Source organism: Halichoerus grypus, chromosome X, assembly GCF_964656455.1.
Source record: "Halichoerus grypus chromosome X, mHalGry1.hap1.1, whole genome shotgun sequence".
NCBI classification, from domain to species: Eukaryota; Metazoa; Chordata; class Mammalia; order Carnivora; family Phocidae; genus Halichoerus; species Halichoerus grypus.
Window position 1 is genome coordinate 66,837,610 of NC_135727.1, and position 15,717 is coordinate 66,853,326.

Sequence of the window (15,717 nt, forward strand, 5' to 3'; positions counted from 1 at the left end):
TTTTTCCATTCCTTCACTTTCAGTCTCTGTGTGTCTTTAGTTCTGAGTGGAGTCTCTCACAGGCAGCATATAGATGGGTCATGTTTTTTTTTAATCCATTCAGTCACACTATGTCTTTTGATTGGAGCTGGAATATTAATTTGCTAAATTTGTCTGAGGCATACCTTATTCTAAGTGGCCTGTCTGATTGTGATTATGTCCTTTGCCAGATTTCAGGGAAGCATTGTATGATATTTACCCATTGTTGCATGCCAAAATGTGCATTCAGAACCAGGCAGCTACCTTGCTTACATATACTGCCCTTTTAGACTGCCCTCACCTGCTCCCCTTTACCTTCAACTTTTGTGTGCTTACATTGGAATTCCTGACCATGACTTCTGGCCACTTCAAGGCCTTGCCACAATTTCCTTTGACACTATTATGATTTATTCCATCATGATTCTTCCTGACATTATGATCTCTTCCATGATTCTTCCCATCAATATTATAACTTCTTACAACATATTTCACTTCTCTTTTCCTTCTACAACACCAGCGAGACACTTCACAAACTGTCAATATTTTTATCCAATGGACTGGAGAAGCTACCCACACATTGGGAATCAGGATTAGTCATTTGGTTTCTAATCACCTGTACCCCACCTTAAATGTTTAATTGCTAATACAGTCAATGTGAACTAATACAAATTAGTAACAATGTCTTTGTCCCCAATTTTCCTTCATTTAGATACCCCACGCATTTTCTGCCCCAATAGCTCTTCAAGGACTCATTTTGGAGGCACAAACAGCTCTTGGCCTGCAGACCATTTTAACCACATCACCAAGTCTGGTATAGCAGAAATATCTAATAAATGTGTACAAATTCCTGGGTTTCCTGCTGGAGGTTCTGATGAATGCTTTACATGGGAACCTCCACCTATACATTTTATTGCAGGCCTACACTTCAGGGCTTTCACATCATGCATTATTTTCTGCCCTAGCCCTCTGATTGGCTTCCCCAAGGCCATGTATTACAATGTGCAATCGTCTCCCTTGACCTCAAATGTCCTGCATTTGCCACTGTGGCTAGCTACTCTTGAACCAAAAGAGCCATTTTCATTCCCTTAGTCTTGGGCATTTCAGTTTTACTAGAATTTACTGGATTGAGCACTGGTACAAAGACCCTAGCTACCCAAACTTGGGTAATTGTGGCTAGTTAACAATGATCAGCTATCTTAACCTAACATGTACAAATAACTACATAAAACCCTGTCCCCTGTGCAAAAGTCTCAGGAGTTTCTTCCTCAGGACGAATTCAAACCTACTTACACCAGAGAGCCCAATATGTTAAAATATTCCACAATGTTACTCAAATCTTTGAGTAGATTTACACAGCCCTTCAAGATCACTGAATTATTGTCATGATTGGACCCTACAAGTTTGGGACAATGGCTACAGACTGGATTTGAGACTATTGTCTCTTTAATTATTATAAGATTAGTTATTATAACTTAATTAAATGTGTACTTTCTTGGTTAAAATGTGCCATACCTGTGAATTTTAACATGTCTATTATCCAAACTGATAATGTTCTCACCATTAACTCTGAGGCCTCAGCATCACAGGGAGGATTGCAGTGTAAGAACTTGCCAATGATTTTTTTTGTTTATAATGTGACTGATATTAAGCTTTTGATTTCTGAAATAGCCCCTTCAAAGACATTCATGTTAAATAAACACATTGCCAGCTACGCAACTAGATAAAAAGCCAGGCTTCCCCATTCATGAAATTCCCCTTTTTAGAAAGCTCTGATTGACCTAGATAACTGACCTTTTGACTGACCACTTGCTTTTCCCTTTCTGCACTTTAATTTCCACTGTGTTTTAAATTCATCCATTAGAACAAGACAGGGATGTCCACTCCCACCACTGTTATTTAACATAGTACTGAAAGTCCTAGCCTAAGCAATCAGACAACAAAAAGAAATAAAAGGCATCCAAATCAGCAAAGAAGTCAAGCTTTCACTATTTGCAGATGACATGATACTCTATATAGAAAACCCAAGAGACCACCAAAACATTGCAAGATCTGATAGACAAATTCAGTAAAGTTGCAGGATACAAAATCAATGTACAGAAATCTGTTGCATTTCTATATACCAAAAATAATGCAGCAGAAGCAGAAATCAAAGAATCAATCTCATTTACAATTGCACCAAAACCCATAAAATATCTAGGAATAAACCTAATCAAACAGGTAAAAAGACCTGTACTCTGAAAACTATAAAATACTGATGAAAGACATTGAAGATGACACAAAGAAATGGAAAAACATTCCAAGCTAATGGATTGGAAGAACAAATATTGTTAAAATATCTGTACTACCCAAAGCAGTCTACACATTTAAAGCAATCCTTATCAAAATACCACCAGCACTTTTTCTCAGAGCTACAACAAATAGTCCTAAAATATGTATGGAACCACAAAAGACCCCAAATAGCTAAAACAATCTTGCAAAAGAAAAGCAAAGCTGCAAGCATCACAGTTCTGGACTTCAACGTATACTACAAAACTGTAGTGATTGAGACAGTATGGTAGTGGCACAAAAACAGATATATAGATCAATGGAACAGAATAGAAACCCAGAAATGGACCCGCAACTATATGATCAATTAATCTGCAACAAAGCAGGAAGTATTATCCAATGGAAAAACGACAATCCCTTCAACAAAGAGTGTTGGGAAAACTGGACAGCAACATGCAAAAGAATGAAACTGGGCCAATTTCTTACACCATACACAAAAATAAATTCAAAATGGATGGAAGACCCAAATGGGAGACAGGAAACTACCAAAATCCTAGAGGAGAACACAGGCATCAAACTCTTTGACCTCAGCTGTAGCAACTTCTCACTAGGTATATCTCCTGAGGCAAGGGAAACAAAAACAAAAATGAATTATTAAGACTTCATCAAGAAAAAAACTTCTGCCTAGCAAAGGAAACAATCAACAAAACTAAAAGGCAATCTAAGGAATGGGAGAAGATATTTGCAAATGACATATCTGATAAAGGGTTAGTATCCAAAATCTATAAAGAACTTATCAAACTGAACATGCAAAAAACAAATAATCCAGTTTAAAAATGGGTAGAAGACATGAATAGACATGTTTCCAAAGAAGACATACACGTGGCTAACAGACACAGGAAAAGATGCTCAACATCACTCATCATCAAATACAAATCAAAACCACAACGAGATACCACCTCACACCTGTCAGAATGGCTAACATTAACAACACAGGAAACAAGGTGTTGGTGTTGGTGAGGATGTGGAGAAAGGGGAACTCTCTTACACTGTTGGTGGGAATGCAAACTGTTGCAGCCACCATGAAAAACAATATGGAGGTTCCTCAAAAAGTTAAAAATGGAACTACGCTATGATCCAGCAATGGAACTAGTAGGTATTTACCCAAAAGGTACAAAAGTACTGATTCAAAGGGATACATGCATCCTAACACTTATGTCAGCATTACCAACAGTAGCCAAATTATGAAAAGAGCCCAAATGTCCATCAACTGATGAATGGATAAAGAAGATGTGTTATATATACACAATGGAATGTTAATACCCAGCCATCAAAAAGAATGTAATCTTGCCATTTGCAAGGACGTGGATATAACTAGAGAGTATTACGCCAAGTGAAATATGTCAGCCAGAGAAAGACAAATACCATATGATTTAACTCATACGTGGAATTTAAGAAATAAAACAGATGAACACAGTGGGGGGAAAGAGAGGCAAACCAGGAAACAGACTCAAGTGTAGAGAGCAAACAGGATTGCTGGAAAGGAGGTGGGTGGGAGGACATGTTGATACCCATCAAAGTATCAAGGAGAGCACTTGTGATGAACACTGGGTGTTGTATGTAGGTGACGAGTTGCTGAATTCCACACCTGAAACTAATATTATAATATACGTTTACTAATTGGAATTTAAATAAAAACTTGAAAAAATTAGATAATAAGGAAAACTATACAGATACAAATATAATAATCACCTGAGATTCCTTCCCCCTGTGATGACTACCATAGCCATATTAGTGGCTTTTCCTTAAACTATCTTGTTATGTATATATTAGTGATAAATGATTTTTTTATCCTTGATGGGTTTTTCTCTTTATTTGTAACCTCCCTCACTATGATTATATCCCTACTGTACTCCCTTCCTAGATGGATCTTTCCAAACCTTTCTCTATGCTCACATAAGCCTCTACATACTAATACATACGTAAATTGTGGAAATGATTCATTACTGCTTTGTTAACAAAATTTTACACTAGCTTATATACTTCTCTGCATATGCATTCCTAGGTATGTGAAAACTCATACTGCACAATGGTTCCACTTATATAAATATTTATATACTCCTTGCTTGTTGTGTATTTCTGGTTGATATACTCCTTACTTGTTATATATGTGGTTGATAAAGTAGATAGTACAAGAAAGTTGTACTACAGGGACAGAATCTTAAAGACACTATCTTTTAACCAGTGCTGTTTTATGGAATTGTTTCTCTAATCTTTTTAGAATAACTAATTCCTCTATTTTCAGATAAATACCACATTGGAAATCCCCGTCAAACAATGGTAAAGAGTTAATCAAATTGTCAACTTTAGATACCTGTAATCAGACAGCTATAGAAGGCTTGGCTTTCAGTGACCAAGTATTTGCTACATTGAAATATTCTAGTCAAAATGAAGAGTATGTGCAACTGACTGGTTGCTTCTAACTGCACTGGAGAAAGTGAGGAAAGAGAAGGCTTAGAGCTTCAGTTCTAATCTAATCTAATCTAATCTAATCTGCAAAAGGGACCTGAAAGCTTTTATGTCTTCCCTGAAGGAAACCTTTATCTTTCGTAGATGCAAGGTTGTGATTTCTGAAAATGAAACTCAGAGTATCATCGTGTGAGTGGCTGAGGTACAATAGAAATTGGTTCATAGGTTCTCTTCTGTTAAAATTAGGGAATTAATTGGAAAGGAATGGAATCTTGAGATTTAGAACAGGGACTTTTGCATAGATCTCAATGAAGGTGGTGACATTAATGCCCTCAGTCCCTCAATTCTACTGAGCCCTTTTTACTGGCAGAAGTGTTACCCAGTCATGGGTTGTGAAACGCCTCAGTCCTTGTCCTCTCAAAGGAAAGAATTCAGTGGAGAGACTCTATTGGGAGTTAAAGTAGCGAAGGTTTTTATTTAACAAAAAGCAACAGTACACTCCAGAGACGGAGGAGTGGGCTGACCCAAAGATGGGTGGCAGTGCTGAGTTTGTCATTGTGTTTTTTAAGGGAGTTTATTTGGCCTCCTCCCTCCCATCTTGTTATTATTGCTCCATCCTCCAATCCTCCTTGGTTTCCTCCCCTCCAACCTTTGTGAGAGTTTGTGTTAGTCCTTTTCCCATGACAACCTAAGTGCAACCCATGGGGGTAGTGGGGTAGGGGGGCAAACCACAATGCAAAATACCATAATAACCTCGGGGTTACTAGTGGACAAGCTACATGCACATGTTCCAAGGTTGGAAAGGTCTCTGTAGCCCTTATCTTCTGTTTATCAGTCTGTGTTAAACTGCAAAAGTAGTTGGTCTAAGGGAGATGAGACAGTCTCTGGGTGGAAACCTGGTGATCCTTGGCAATTGTCCATCTGTTACCCTCCTTTCTCCCCTCCTGTTCATGTCTGTATGAACCTCCTGTTCATGTACCTACTGTAACAAAAGCAACACATCTATCCCTGACAGTGTTATTCCCCCTTTACCTGAAAAACCTGTAATGACCTCTGCTTAGGTAGGTGCCTTGGAAGGGACTGCTAATTCTCCTCAGGACCTACTCCCACCACTTCTTCTTTGCTTTTAGACCTATATAACTAGACTCAAGCCTCAGTAGGCCCCAATGAATGAAGTATAAAGTGTGACCTGTGAAGATGTGTGATGTACACTAAAGGAACTGCATTATATTTTCAATTTATCCAGAAAATTATCTGAGGAATATGTGTAAGAATGAGTCTGAAGGGTGTGGAATCATGATGGTAGTGATGGTAATATAAAGTTGCATCAAATAAAGTTGAAATGCCAGAACTGCCTTGGTATACAAAAGAGGAGAGAATCCAAAGCATTAGGGAGGTTTGGATGTTAGAGTGGATTTATCATACAAGACCTGCTTGCTCACCTCAGGAGTGTCCAAAGGACACATTTTTCACCATGACTGTTTGAAATAAATTTGTGACAGGAGCCTCAGCATCCTTGAAAAGCTCTGTGGTCACTGTTCCCTGTAGGTCAGATGTTACACTGGAAACTGTCACCATCAAACAGGATCCCTAAACTCAATAGGGATAATGAGATTCCTGGATGGCTGGGGCCAAGCTGTGGCACTTAATCACCAAAAACAAGGTGAGCATGGTTAATGTAGTGGACAGCACTGTCAAATCAGTAATCAGAATAGCCTGACTTACAGAGACCTACAGCATCAGAAAATTGATTATGGAGTCCCAAAACCTGAAATAGATGGGCAGCTTATGAAATTCTTATTTTATCTGTCTGAACAGGAGTGATCTAGGTTTAGTGAACAAAGTCATCAAGTGAGATATAATCCCTTGATAAATGTGCAGACTGGAACCAGTTTACAGACCCCAATCCCCTTTGAAAGAAGGGTGGGGGCATGTTCCATTGAGGAAAAACCCTATTACACTGTAAACATCTTATACTGTTAATCTTTCTGCCTACCTTCCTCAAAGGGATATGTGATCATTAATCAGGGCCTGTGCAGTGAAAAAAGGAAAATAATTAGACTTTTAGGGGATTACTGAATACTGGCTCTGAACTGACACTAATTCATGGAGATTTTACTGTGAGTCTACAGCACATAGAGTAGTGGCTTTTGGAGGTCAAGTCATCACTAGATATTTAGCACAGATCAATCTCTCTGTGGCTCACCCTATGGTTATTTCTCCCAGATCCAGAATTCATAATTGGAATAGACATACTCAGCTACTGGCATCATCCCTACCATGGTTTCTTGACCTATGTAGCAAGGGAGATTATAGTAGGAAAGGTTAAGTAAAAGCTCCTATTACTGTGTCTACCTACAAACATAACTAAAAAGAATACAACATCCCTAGATGGATTGTCAACCTTAGTGTACCATCAAAGACTTGAAAGATAACAAATTAGTGATTCTTATCACATTCCCATTCAGCTTGCCTATTTGGCCAGTACAGAAGACAGATGAGTCTTGGATAATAACAGTAGATCTTGTAAGTTCAATCAGGTGGTGACCCCAAGTGCAGCTCCTATTCTAAATGTATTATTATTTGAACAAATTAATACATCCCCTAAATCTGGTATGCAGTTAATAATCTGGAAAATGCTTTTTTTCTCTATACATTTGACCCTTGAACAATGCAATGGTTGGGGCACTGAACCCCTGTGCAGTTAAAATTCTTCATATAACCCTTGACTGCCCCAAAACATAACTACTAATAGCGTGTTTACCAGAAGACTTACAGATAACATAAAGAGCTGATTAACACATATTTTGTATATGTATTACATACTGTATTTTTACAGTAAAATAAGCTAAAGAAAAGAAAATGTTACAAAGATTGTAATAAGAAAGAGAAAATACATTTACAGTACAGTATTGTATTTGTTTTTAACCTGTGTTGTTCAAGGGTGAACTGTAGTTGTTAGTAAGGATCACCAGAAGAAGTTTGCTTTAAGCTGGTAAATCCCACAATATACTTTCACTGTCCTAACTCAGGAATATATCAACTCTCCATACCTATGTCATAATTTAGTCACAGAGAACTTTATTGTCTTTCTCTTCCAATGGACATCATGCTGATCCATGAAATTAATAGTGTTGTGCTGAATGGACCTTGTAACAGGCAGTAGCACCTACATTAGATACTTTGGTAAAGACACATGTACCAGAGGGGGACAGGAAATCTCACAAAAATTCAGCCACCTTCCACCTCAGTGAAATAGACAGCAGTGACTAGAAATCCTCTCAATGCACAAAACTGAGCAGTGCATCTGCTGTTCACTTTACCTAAAAGGAAAAATGGCCAGAGATAGGAGTCTATAGCAGTTGGTAAATTGTGGCTAATGGTGTGACAGGATGGTCTGGAACTTGGAAGAAACACAATTGGAAAATCAGAGATGAGGAGTTCTGGGGATAAGAGATGTGGCTAGAACTCTCCAAATCAGTACAGACTATGAAGATATTAGTGTACTGTGTGAATGCTTATCAAAAGGTAACCAACAGAGAAGGATTTTGCTACTCAGGTTGATAAGGTGGATAAGATGCCCCATTCTATAGATATCAGTTAGGCTCCTTTACCAGTCATGCCTCCCATTTCCAATGGAATCATGAGCAAAATGGCCATGGTGGCAGTGATGGAGGTTATTGATAGATTTTATAATGTATCAACTTTGCTAGGCTGAACTACATTTCGCAGAATTCCATGTGTTGTGTGTTTCCAGTTAGGATGGGCCACAAGGAAGATTTTACCAAGATTTTGGAGATGGAATGAAGGCAGCAGGCATGTTGTAACATAAACACATTATTGCTTATCTGTTGACTTAATTCAGGATGAAGAAGCAGCAGAGGTGTGCATATAACTCCAGGACAAGGGAGTCTGACTTCTACAGGATACTATTGCCACCAAACTCAGAGGCATTAAAAATGGACATGGGTTTCAGTCCATCCTGTTGGCTTCCAGTTTGTGTTCATGGGATTCCAACTTTCTCATGATCTTCCCTTTCTGCTTGCCCTGCAGGTTTCAAACACCTGCATCAGATACAGAGAAAACATTACAAGGAGTGCTAGCCCCAATAATTATGTAAGCCAAATCCCTATAATTATCTATCTATCATCTATCTATCTATATATCTATCATCATCAATCATCTATCTATCTATTTCTATCTTTATCGATCTTCCCTATATTGTTACTAGTTCTACTTTTCACGTTGAAACCTGACTTATATAGTTGTTTGGAAGCCAGGTCCTTTCCTCTGTGCAGTGCCCTTGATTTGTTCTGGGCCTACCTGTACCTCTTTTCCACAGGGACTACATCCAGTGAGTATATTACTCACATTTTAAAAAAATCATCTGTATTTTATGGTGTTTTGACATCTTGGAGCTTTGCTGGCCAAAGAGAGACTGCCCCTCCCAGGGCAAGCTAATTCCTCTGGATAGCATATGACTTCTCTGTGAGAATGTCTCTCATAGGCAAACCAACCAGTTTAGAGCCCATACCAGCCAACTACCTCCTTAATGGAACTCTCAGTTTGACTCACTATCCCCTTGCCTTAATACCACCTCAGGGACAGGTACCAGGCAATTAGGGAAAGACCCTACAGCCAGGAGTCTGCTGACATTATTCAAATTAGCCAACCTTAGTCTGCTTACATTACTCTGCTTTGTCTTTCTCACAGTAATTCCAATAAAGACTTGCACCCATGTGTTTCTCTCACTCCTGCCTTCTGACCAACCCTAGTGCATCCTCATGTAGCCCTGTGTGGCACACCATGCCACCTTTGCTTGAGAATTGTAAGTAAAAAACTCTTCATTCAAAATTAGTTATCTCCATGTCTGTCATCTCACCATACCTGACTCAAACTAACTCTAGTGCTTTATGAAACAGTGGGGCAAAATTGTGGTCAAAATGGAAGGGAATCCACCCAGACAGATTTTTATGACACTCAAAGTGGTGTTATCTATTAAGCATAATTCATTCATTAACTTTCCAGTTACATGTGAATATAGCAATTTACCTGGTAATTTCTCTAACCAGCCCATGACCAGTGGCCCCCTACCAGAAACGTCAATGTTTGGGAGAAATATTGACTTTATCATAAATCCTTAGAAATATATTTTGAGAGAAAAATTCCATTTATGTGAGACTTCCTAATGATTGCAATTAAGTTGCAAAAATCATATTGAAAATAGTGACCTTATGGAAAAGATGGCAGAGGAGTAGGGGACCCTATTTCAACCACTCCCCTGAATTTAGCTGGATATCTACCAAACCATTCTGAATAACCATGAAATCAGCCTGAGATGTAAAAATATATATCTGAATCTCTACAAACAGAATATCTCCGATGGTCTCAAGGTATGAAGCAGGGAGCCATGATTCTGTGTGCAAATATCAAAGATAAACAGGAGGGGGAGAGAGCCGCCATAAACTGGTGCTGGGAAGGTGATATAACACCAGAGTGCAAAAGCATCCCATGATGGGACCAGGCACAGACTCGCAGACTGGTAGTGGTGGGGAAAAGACTTTAGTGCAGCCCCAGATAGGATGCAGGAGCTGCAAGTGCATGCCCGTGAACCAGGGGAAGCTTGCGGTTTTAGAAGCACAAAGGGCAAAGACGAGCCTGGACCTGGGTTCCACAGCTGGGAGTGTTACTGTGGAGAGCAAAACCAGGGAGACTGCAGTTTTTAGCAGCACAGACAGAAATGGAGACAGTGTGGCCTGGAGAGCTCAGTGAAGAACAGACTGCAATCTCTCTGTTCTGAGACAGAGGTTTGGATGCGGTCACTGAGGAGATGCAGAAAGCCACCAGGGAAAGCTGCCAGAGAACAAAAACCCTCAAAAACCTGTTTTCACTGAGCCCACCGCCCCACAGGGGGCAGGAAAACTCTGCCCAAACAGGGTTGCCTGAGAAATAGCGTGGCAGGCCCCTCCCCCAGAAGACAGGTTAGAAGAACAAGAGGAAGACAACCCTAAACAGGTGCATCTTGCTTGGGTTGTGGTTAAGACTTTGGACTCTGTACATTCCCTCAACCACCCCTCAACAGAATTACTAAGAGGAGGAACCCCAAAGAAAGAAAAGAAACAGAGACTGTGGCCTCTGCCACAGACCTCATGGATATGGATATAACCAAGATATTAGAAGCAGACTTCAGAGTAACAATTATGAAGTCGATATCTAGGCTTGATATTAACAACGATATAGAATCTCTAAGGGCAGAAATGAGATCTAATCAGGCAGAACTTAAAAATGTTATGAATGAAATGCCATCTAAACTGGATACACTGACTGCCAGGGTAAAAGAGGCAGAAGAACAAATTAGTGAGCTAGAAGATAAGATGACAGAAAAGAAGGAAACCGAGGAGGCCTGGGAAAAACAGATTAAAACCCAAGAGATCACACTGAGAGAGATTAATGACACAATGAAACATTCCAATGTCAAAATTATTGGGATCCCTGAGGGCGTGGAGAGAGGGAGAGTTCTAGAAGATGTATTTGAGCAAATCATAGCTGAGAAATTCCCTGATCTGGAGAAGGAAACAAGCATTCATGTCCAAGAGGAAGAGAGAACTCCTCCCAAGATCAATGAGAACAGACGGACGCCCCAACATATAACAGTACAATTCCCTAGTCTTAGATCTAAGGAAACAATCTTGAAAGTGGCTAGGGGGAAGAGATTTCTTACGTACAGAAGGAGGAACATCAGAATAACATCGGACCTATCCACAGAGACCTGGCAAGCCAGAAAGGGCTGGCAAGACATATTCGGGGTACTAAATGAGAAGAACATGCAGCCAAGGATATTTTATCCAGCAAGGCTCTCATCTAGAATGGATGGAGAGACAAGGAGCTTCCAAGACTGGCAGAAACTGAAAGAATAGGTGACCACCAAGCCAGCCCTGCAAGAAATATTAAGAGGGGTTCTATAAAAGGAGAAAGACCCCAAGAGTGATATAAAACAGAAATTTACAGAGAAAATCTATAGGAACAAGGACTTCACAGGCAACGTGATGGCAATAAAAATCATATCTTTCTATAATCACTCTCAACGTGAATGGCCTAAATGCTCCCATGAAACAGCACAGGGTTGCAGATTGGATAAAAAAAACATGACCTATCCATATGTTGTCTACAAGAGACTCATTTTGAACCTAAAGATACATCCAGACTGAAAGTGAGGGGATGGAGAACAATTTTTCATGCCAAAGGACCTCAAAAGAAAGCCGGGGTAGCAATTCTCATATCAAACAGATTAGATTTTAAGCTAAAAATTGTAATAAGAGATACAGAAGGACACTGTATCATTCTTAAAGGGTCTATCCAACAAGAAGATCTAACAATTGTAAATATCTATGCCCCCAACTTGGGAGCAACCAACTACATAAGCCAACTGTTAACCAAAATAAAGAAACATATTGATAATAATACTTTAATAGTCTGGAGACCTCAACACTCCACTCTCAGCAATAGACAGATCATCTAAGCAGAAAATCAACAAAGAAACAAGAGTTTTGAATGACACACTGGACCAGATGGACTTCATACACATATACAGAACATTCCACCCTAAAACAACAGAATACTCATTCTTCTCGAGCACACATGGAACTTTCTCCAGAATAGACCACATACTGGGTCCCAAATCAAGTCTCAATCGATACCAAAAGATTGAAATTATTCCCTGCATATTCTCAGACCACAATGCTTACACTGTTGGTAGAAATGCAAGTAGGTACAGCCACTTTGGAAAAGAGTATGGAGGTTCCTCAAGAAGTTAAAAATAGAGCTATCCTATGACCCAGCAATTGCACTCCTGGGTATTTACACCAAATATACAGAGGTAGTGAAAAGAAGGGTCACATTCATCCCATTGTTCATAGCAGCAGTATCCACAATAGCCAAACTGTGGAAAGAGCCGAGATGTCCTTCAACAGATAAATGGATAAAGAACATGTGGTCCATATATACAATGGAATATTACTCAGCCATCAGAAAGGATGAATACCCACCATTTGCATCGACATGGATGGAACTGGAGGGGATTATGCTAAGTGAAATAAGTCAAGGAGAGAAAGCCAATTATCATAAGGTTTCACTTATATGTGGAACATAAGAAATAGCATGGAGGACATTAGGAGAAGGAAGGGAAAAATGAAGAGGGGGAAATCAGAGTGGGAGATGAACTGTGAGAGACTATGGACTCTGGGAAACAATCTGAGGGTTTCAGAAGGGAGAGGGTGGGGGATGGGTTAGCCCAGTGATGGGTATTAAGGAGGGCACATATTGCAAGGAGCACTGGGTGTTATACACAAACAATGAATCATGGAACACTACAGCAAAAATTAATGAAGTACTGTATGGTGACATAACATAATAAAAAATAATAAAAATTTAAAAAATTTTAAAAATTAAAAAAAAAAGAAAATCCTGATCTTCAGACAAGCATTCAGCCTTTACATCTTTTGGTCTTCATGGCTACCATGGCAGAACATACATCCAATTGTTGTATTGATGATGTCATTCATGACAAAATAAGGACATTGGAAGAGTCATACCTGTAGGTTCAGTTCTGTACAACACAGTGTGGAGGAAAGATGTTTTTTAGTAAACTGTGCTTATTTTCTTTCCTCCCACCATTGGAAGTTAAAACTAAGTTTTATAATTCAGAGATGAGTGACTTATTTCTTGAAGTCCAAATTCAGAATGTTTCATCTTCAACTGTCTTTATACAAAAGGTTTCTTTAAAACCACCTGAAATGTACACTGGGGCAGAATTAAATACAGTCAATTGGGCTGGTGAAGATGAGTGTACCTTTGGAACAAGAACATTTTTGCAGTCAATGGAAGGACGCCAGTATTTATACTACCTTAAGCTTAAACCGGAATTTTCAGAGAAAGCTGGTATCATTAGGGGTCTAACAGAAATGGGAACATTGGATATAGTGTGGAAGAGAAATCTAGGTGAAATGGCAATGCTACGGACAATCCAGCTTGAAAGAAAGGCTCCAGGTTACGGAAACATGAGGCTGTCTTTGGAAACAATCCCAGATACTGTAATTCTAGAAGAGCCTTTTCATATTATCTGTAAGATAACAAACTGCAGTAATAGGAAAATGAAATTGGTTTTGAGGATGTGTGATACAGATTCTATTCGTTGGTGTGGAAGTTCAGGAAATTATCTTGGAAAGCTGCCCCCAAGTTCATCTCTCTGCTTCACCCTGACACTACTGTCCTTAAAACTGGGCCTGCAAGATGTCTCTGCCCTACAGATAACAGACAAAGTATTAAAAAAAACATATGTCTGTGATGACCTTGCAAAGGTCTATGTAATACCTTCCATAGTTAAAATGAAAAACTGAAGAAAATTTTAGTGTTATGCTTTCCCTAAAGAAGTTTTACATACATTTGTCGGCATCAAAATGATCAACTACTAGCAAACTTACAGATGATTTTCATTTAATTCCTTTGAGACTGTGAGTGCCTGTGATAACCATTTGTTGATTTCAAAAAAAGCAATGTATTGATTTTCATCTTATATTAAATAATCTCTAACATTTCTTGTTTTAGTAAATCTGGTATTGAGAATATAAAATCTTAGTGGTATATTGATAATTTAAATAATTATTACGGCTTACTTGTCAAGATTTCAATTTACCCTATTTTATTTTTTTCCTCTCTCCTTTTCAGTTAAAAGAGAAGTAACTATCAATGACAGTGCTTAATATAATTCAGGATGACTCTCATTATTTAAACATGTTGACATCTGCTAGTTTTAAAAGACAATCTTTTTAAATAGTATCCCAAATTTATCAGAGCCTACATTTATGTGACACACTGAACTGGCTCTTTTTCATTTACTTGTCTTCGTAAAATTTTATGAACTGTTATCATCAGTTGTTATCCCTGCAGGGGCCCTTGTGAGTACTACTTGGATTAGTCAGTTGGTTCTTAACAATTAGTGTAATGGTTTTTCCTTTTTATTCCAAGCCAAAAATCAGCCTTCTTTATACACACACACTTAAAATGTGCCACTTCCTTTCTTAAGTAGATTTAATAGGTTTGCAAATTTAAGGATGATGCCTGGAACTCTGAACCAAAATGGTCACTTTAGTAAGTGCAAGACAAGGATTTGTTCCCACCTCTGTCTGCCACAAAACACAAAACACAGATCTCTTAATTATGGTAAAGGCTGTTATGATAAAGAGATGTGTAATAAAAAATTTTATTGCTATCTTAAAAAAAATTAACCTATCTTTTACTCACATATCAGTTTTTTCTTTAGAAAAATAAAATAATCTCAGACATTAGCTAATCATTAACTTTTGAAAATAAAAGATCCATACTGCAATGATGATATTTTCCTCGAGTCACTACCTACCACATTCTTTTCTTTTAATGCTTAAACACTAATTTCTTAGTGTGGAAGCAATTCATGAATGCATTATGCATAGAAGTGACAGAAATTATAAGCTCCCCCCATTTGCTCCTTTAGGCTCAAGAGTAGTAATGGACTTTCTGGTATTATTAGCTTTTGGTTACTGTTTTATCTATCTCCAGGGTTTTTTTTTTACTCTCTGGCCACACCTGTGTAAATAATACGTTTACTAATTTTGACCCCATTCTCTTTTCTGTTGAATATCTGGCTGATCAACATAAGCAGAAATACATAAACTTATGTATGCACACTACATACCTACCACACACAAATACATACCCCATGAGCTCCTTGGACACACTTTTACATTAAAATTAGTAGCACAAAGTCATAAAAAACTTGTTTTACCCATGGGGTGGGTACAAACATTTCTGGAATCCTTGAGTGAAAAGTGTTAAGAAATCAAAAGCAAGTGATGAATTAAAAGGCAAGATAAAAAACAGGGTCTAAGTGGAAAGGTTGAATGATGGCAGCAGAGTAGGAGGACCCTAGGC

At 38.6% G+C, this 15,717-nt stretch overlaps 1 pseudogene; it reads left to right on the plus strand.

Annotated features, from left to right (window-relative positions):
• Positions 1 to 6,360: 6,360 nt before the first annotated feature.
• On the plus strand, positions 6,361 to 14,147 carry LOC118529821 (trafficking protein particle complex subunit 13 pseudogene; annotated as a pseudogene).
• The last annotated feature ends 1,570 nt before the right edge of the window (positions 14,148 to 15,717 follow it).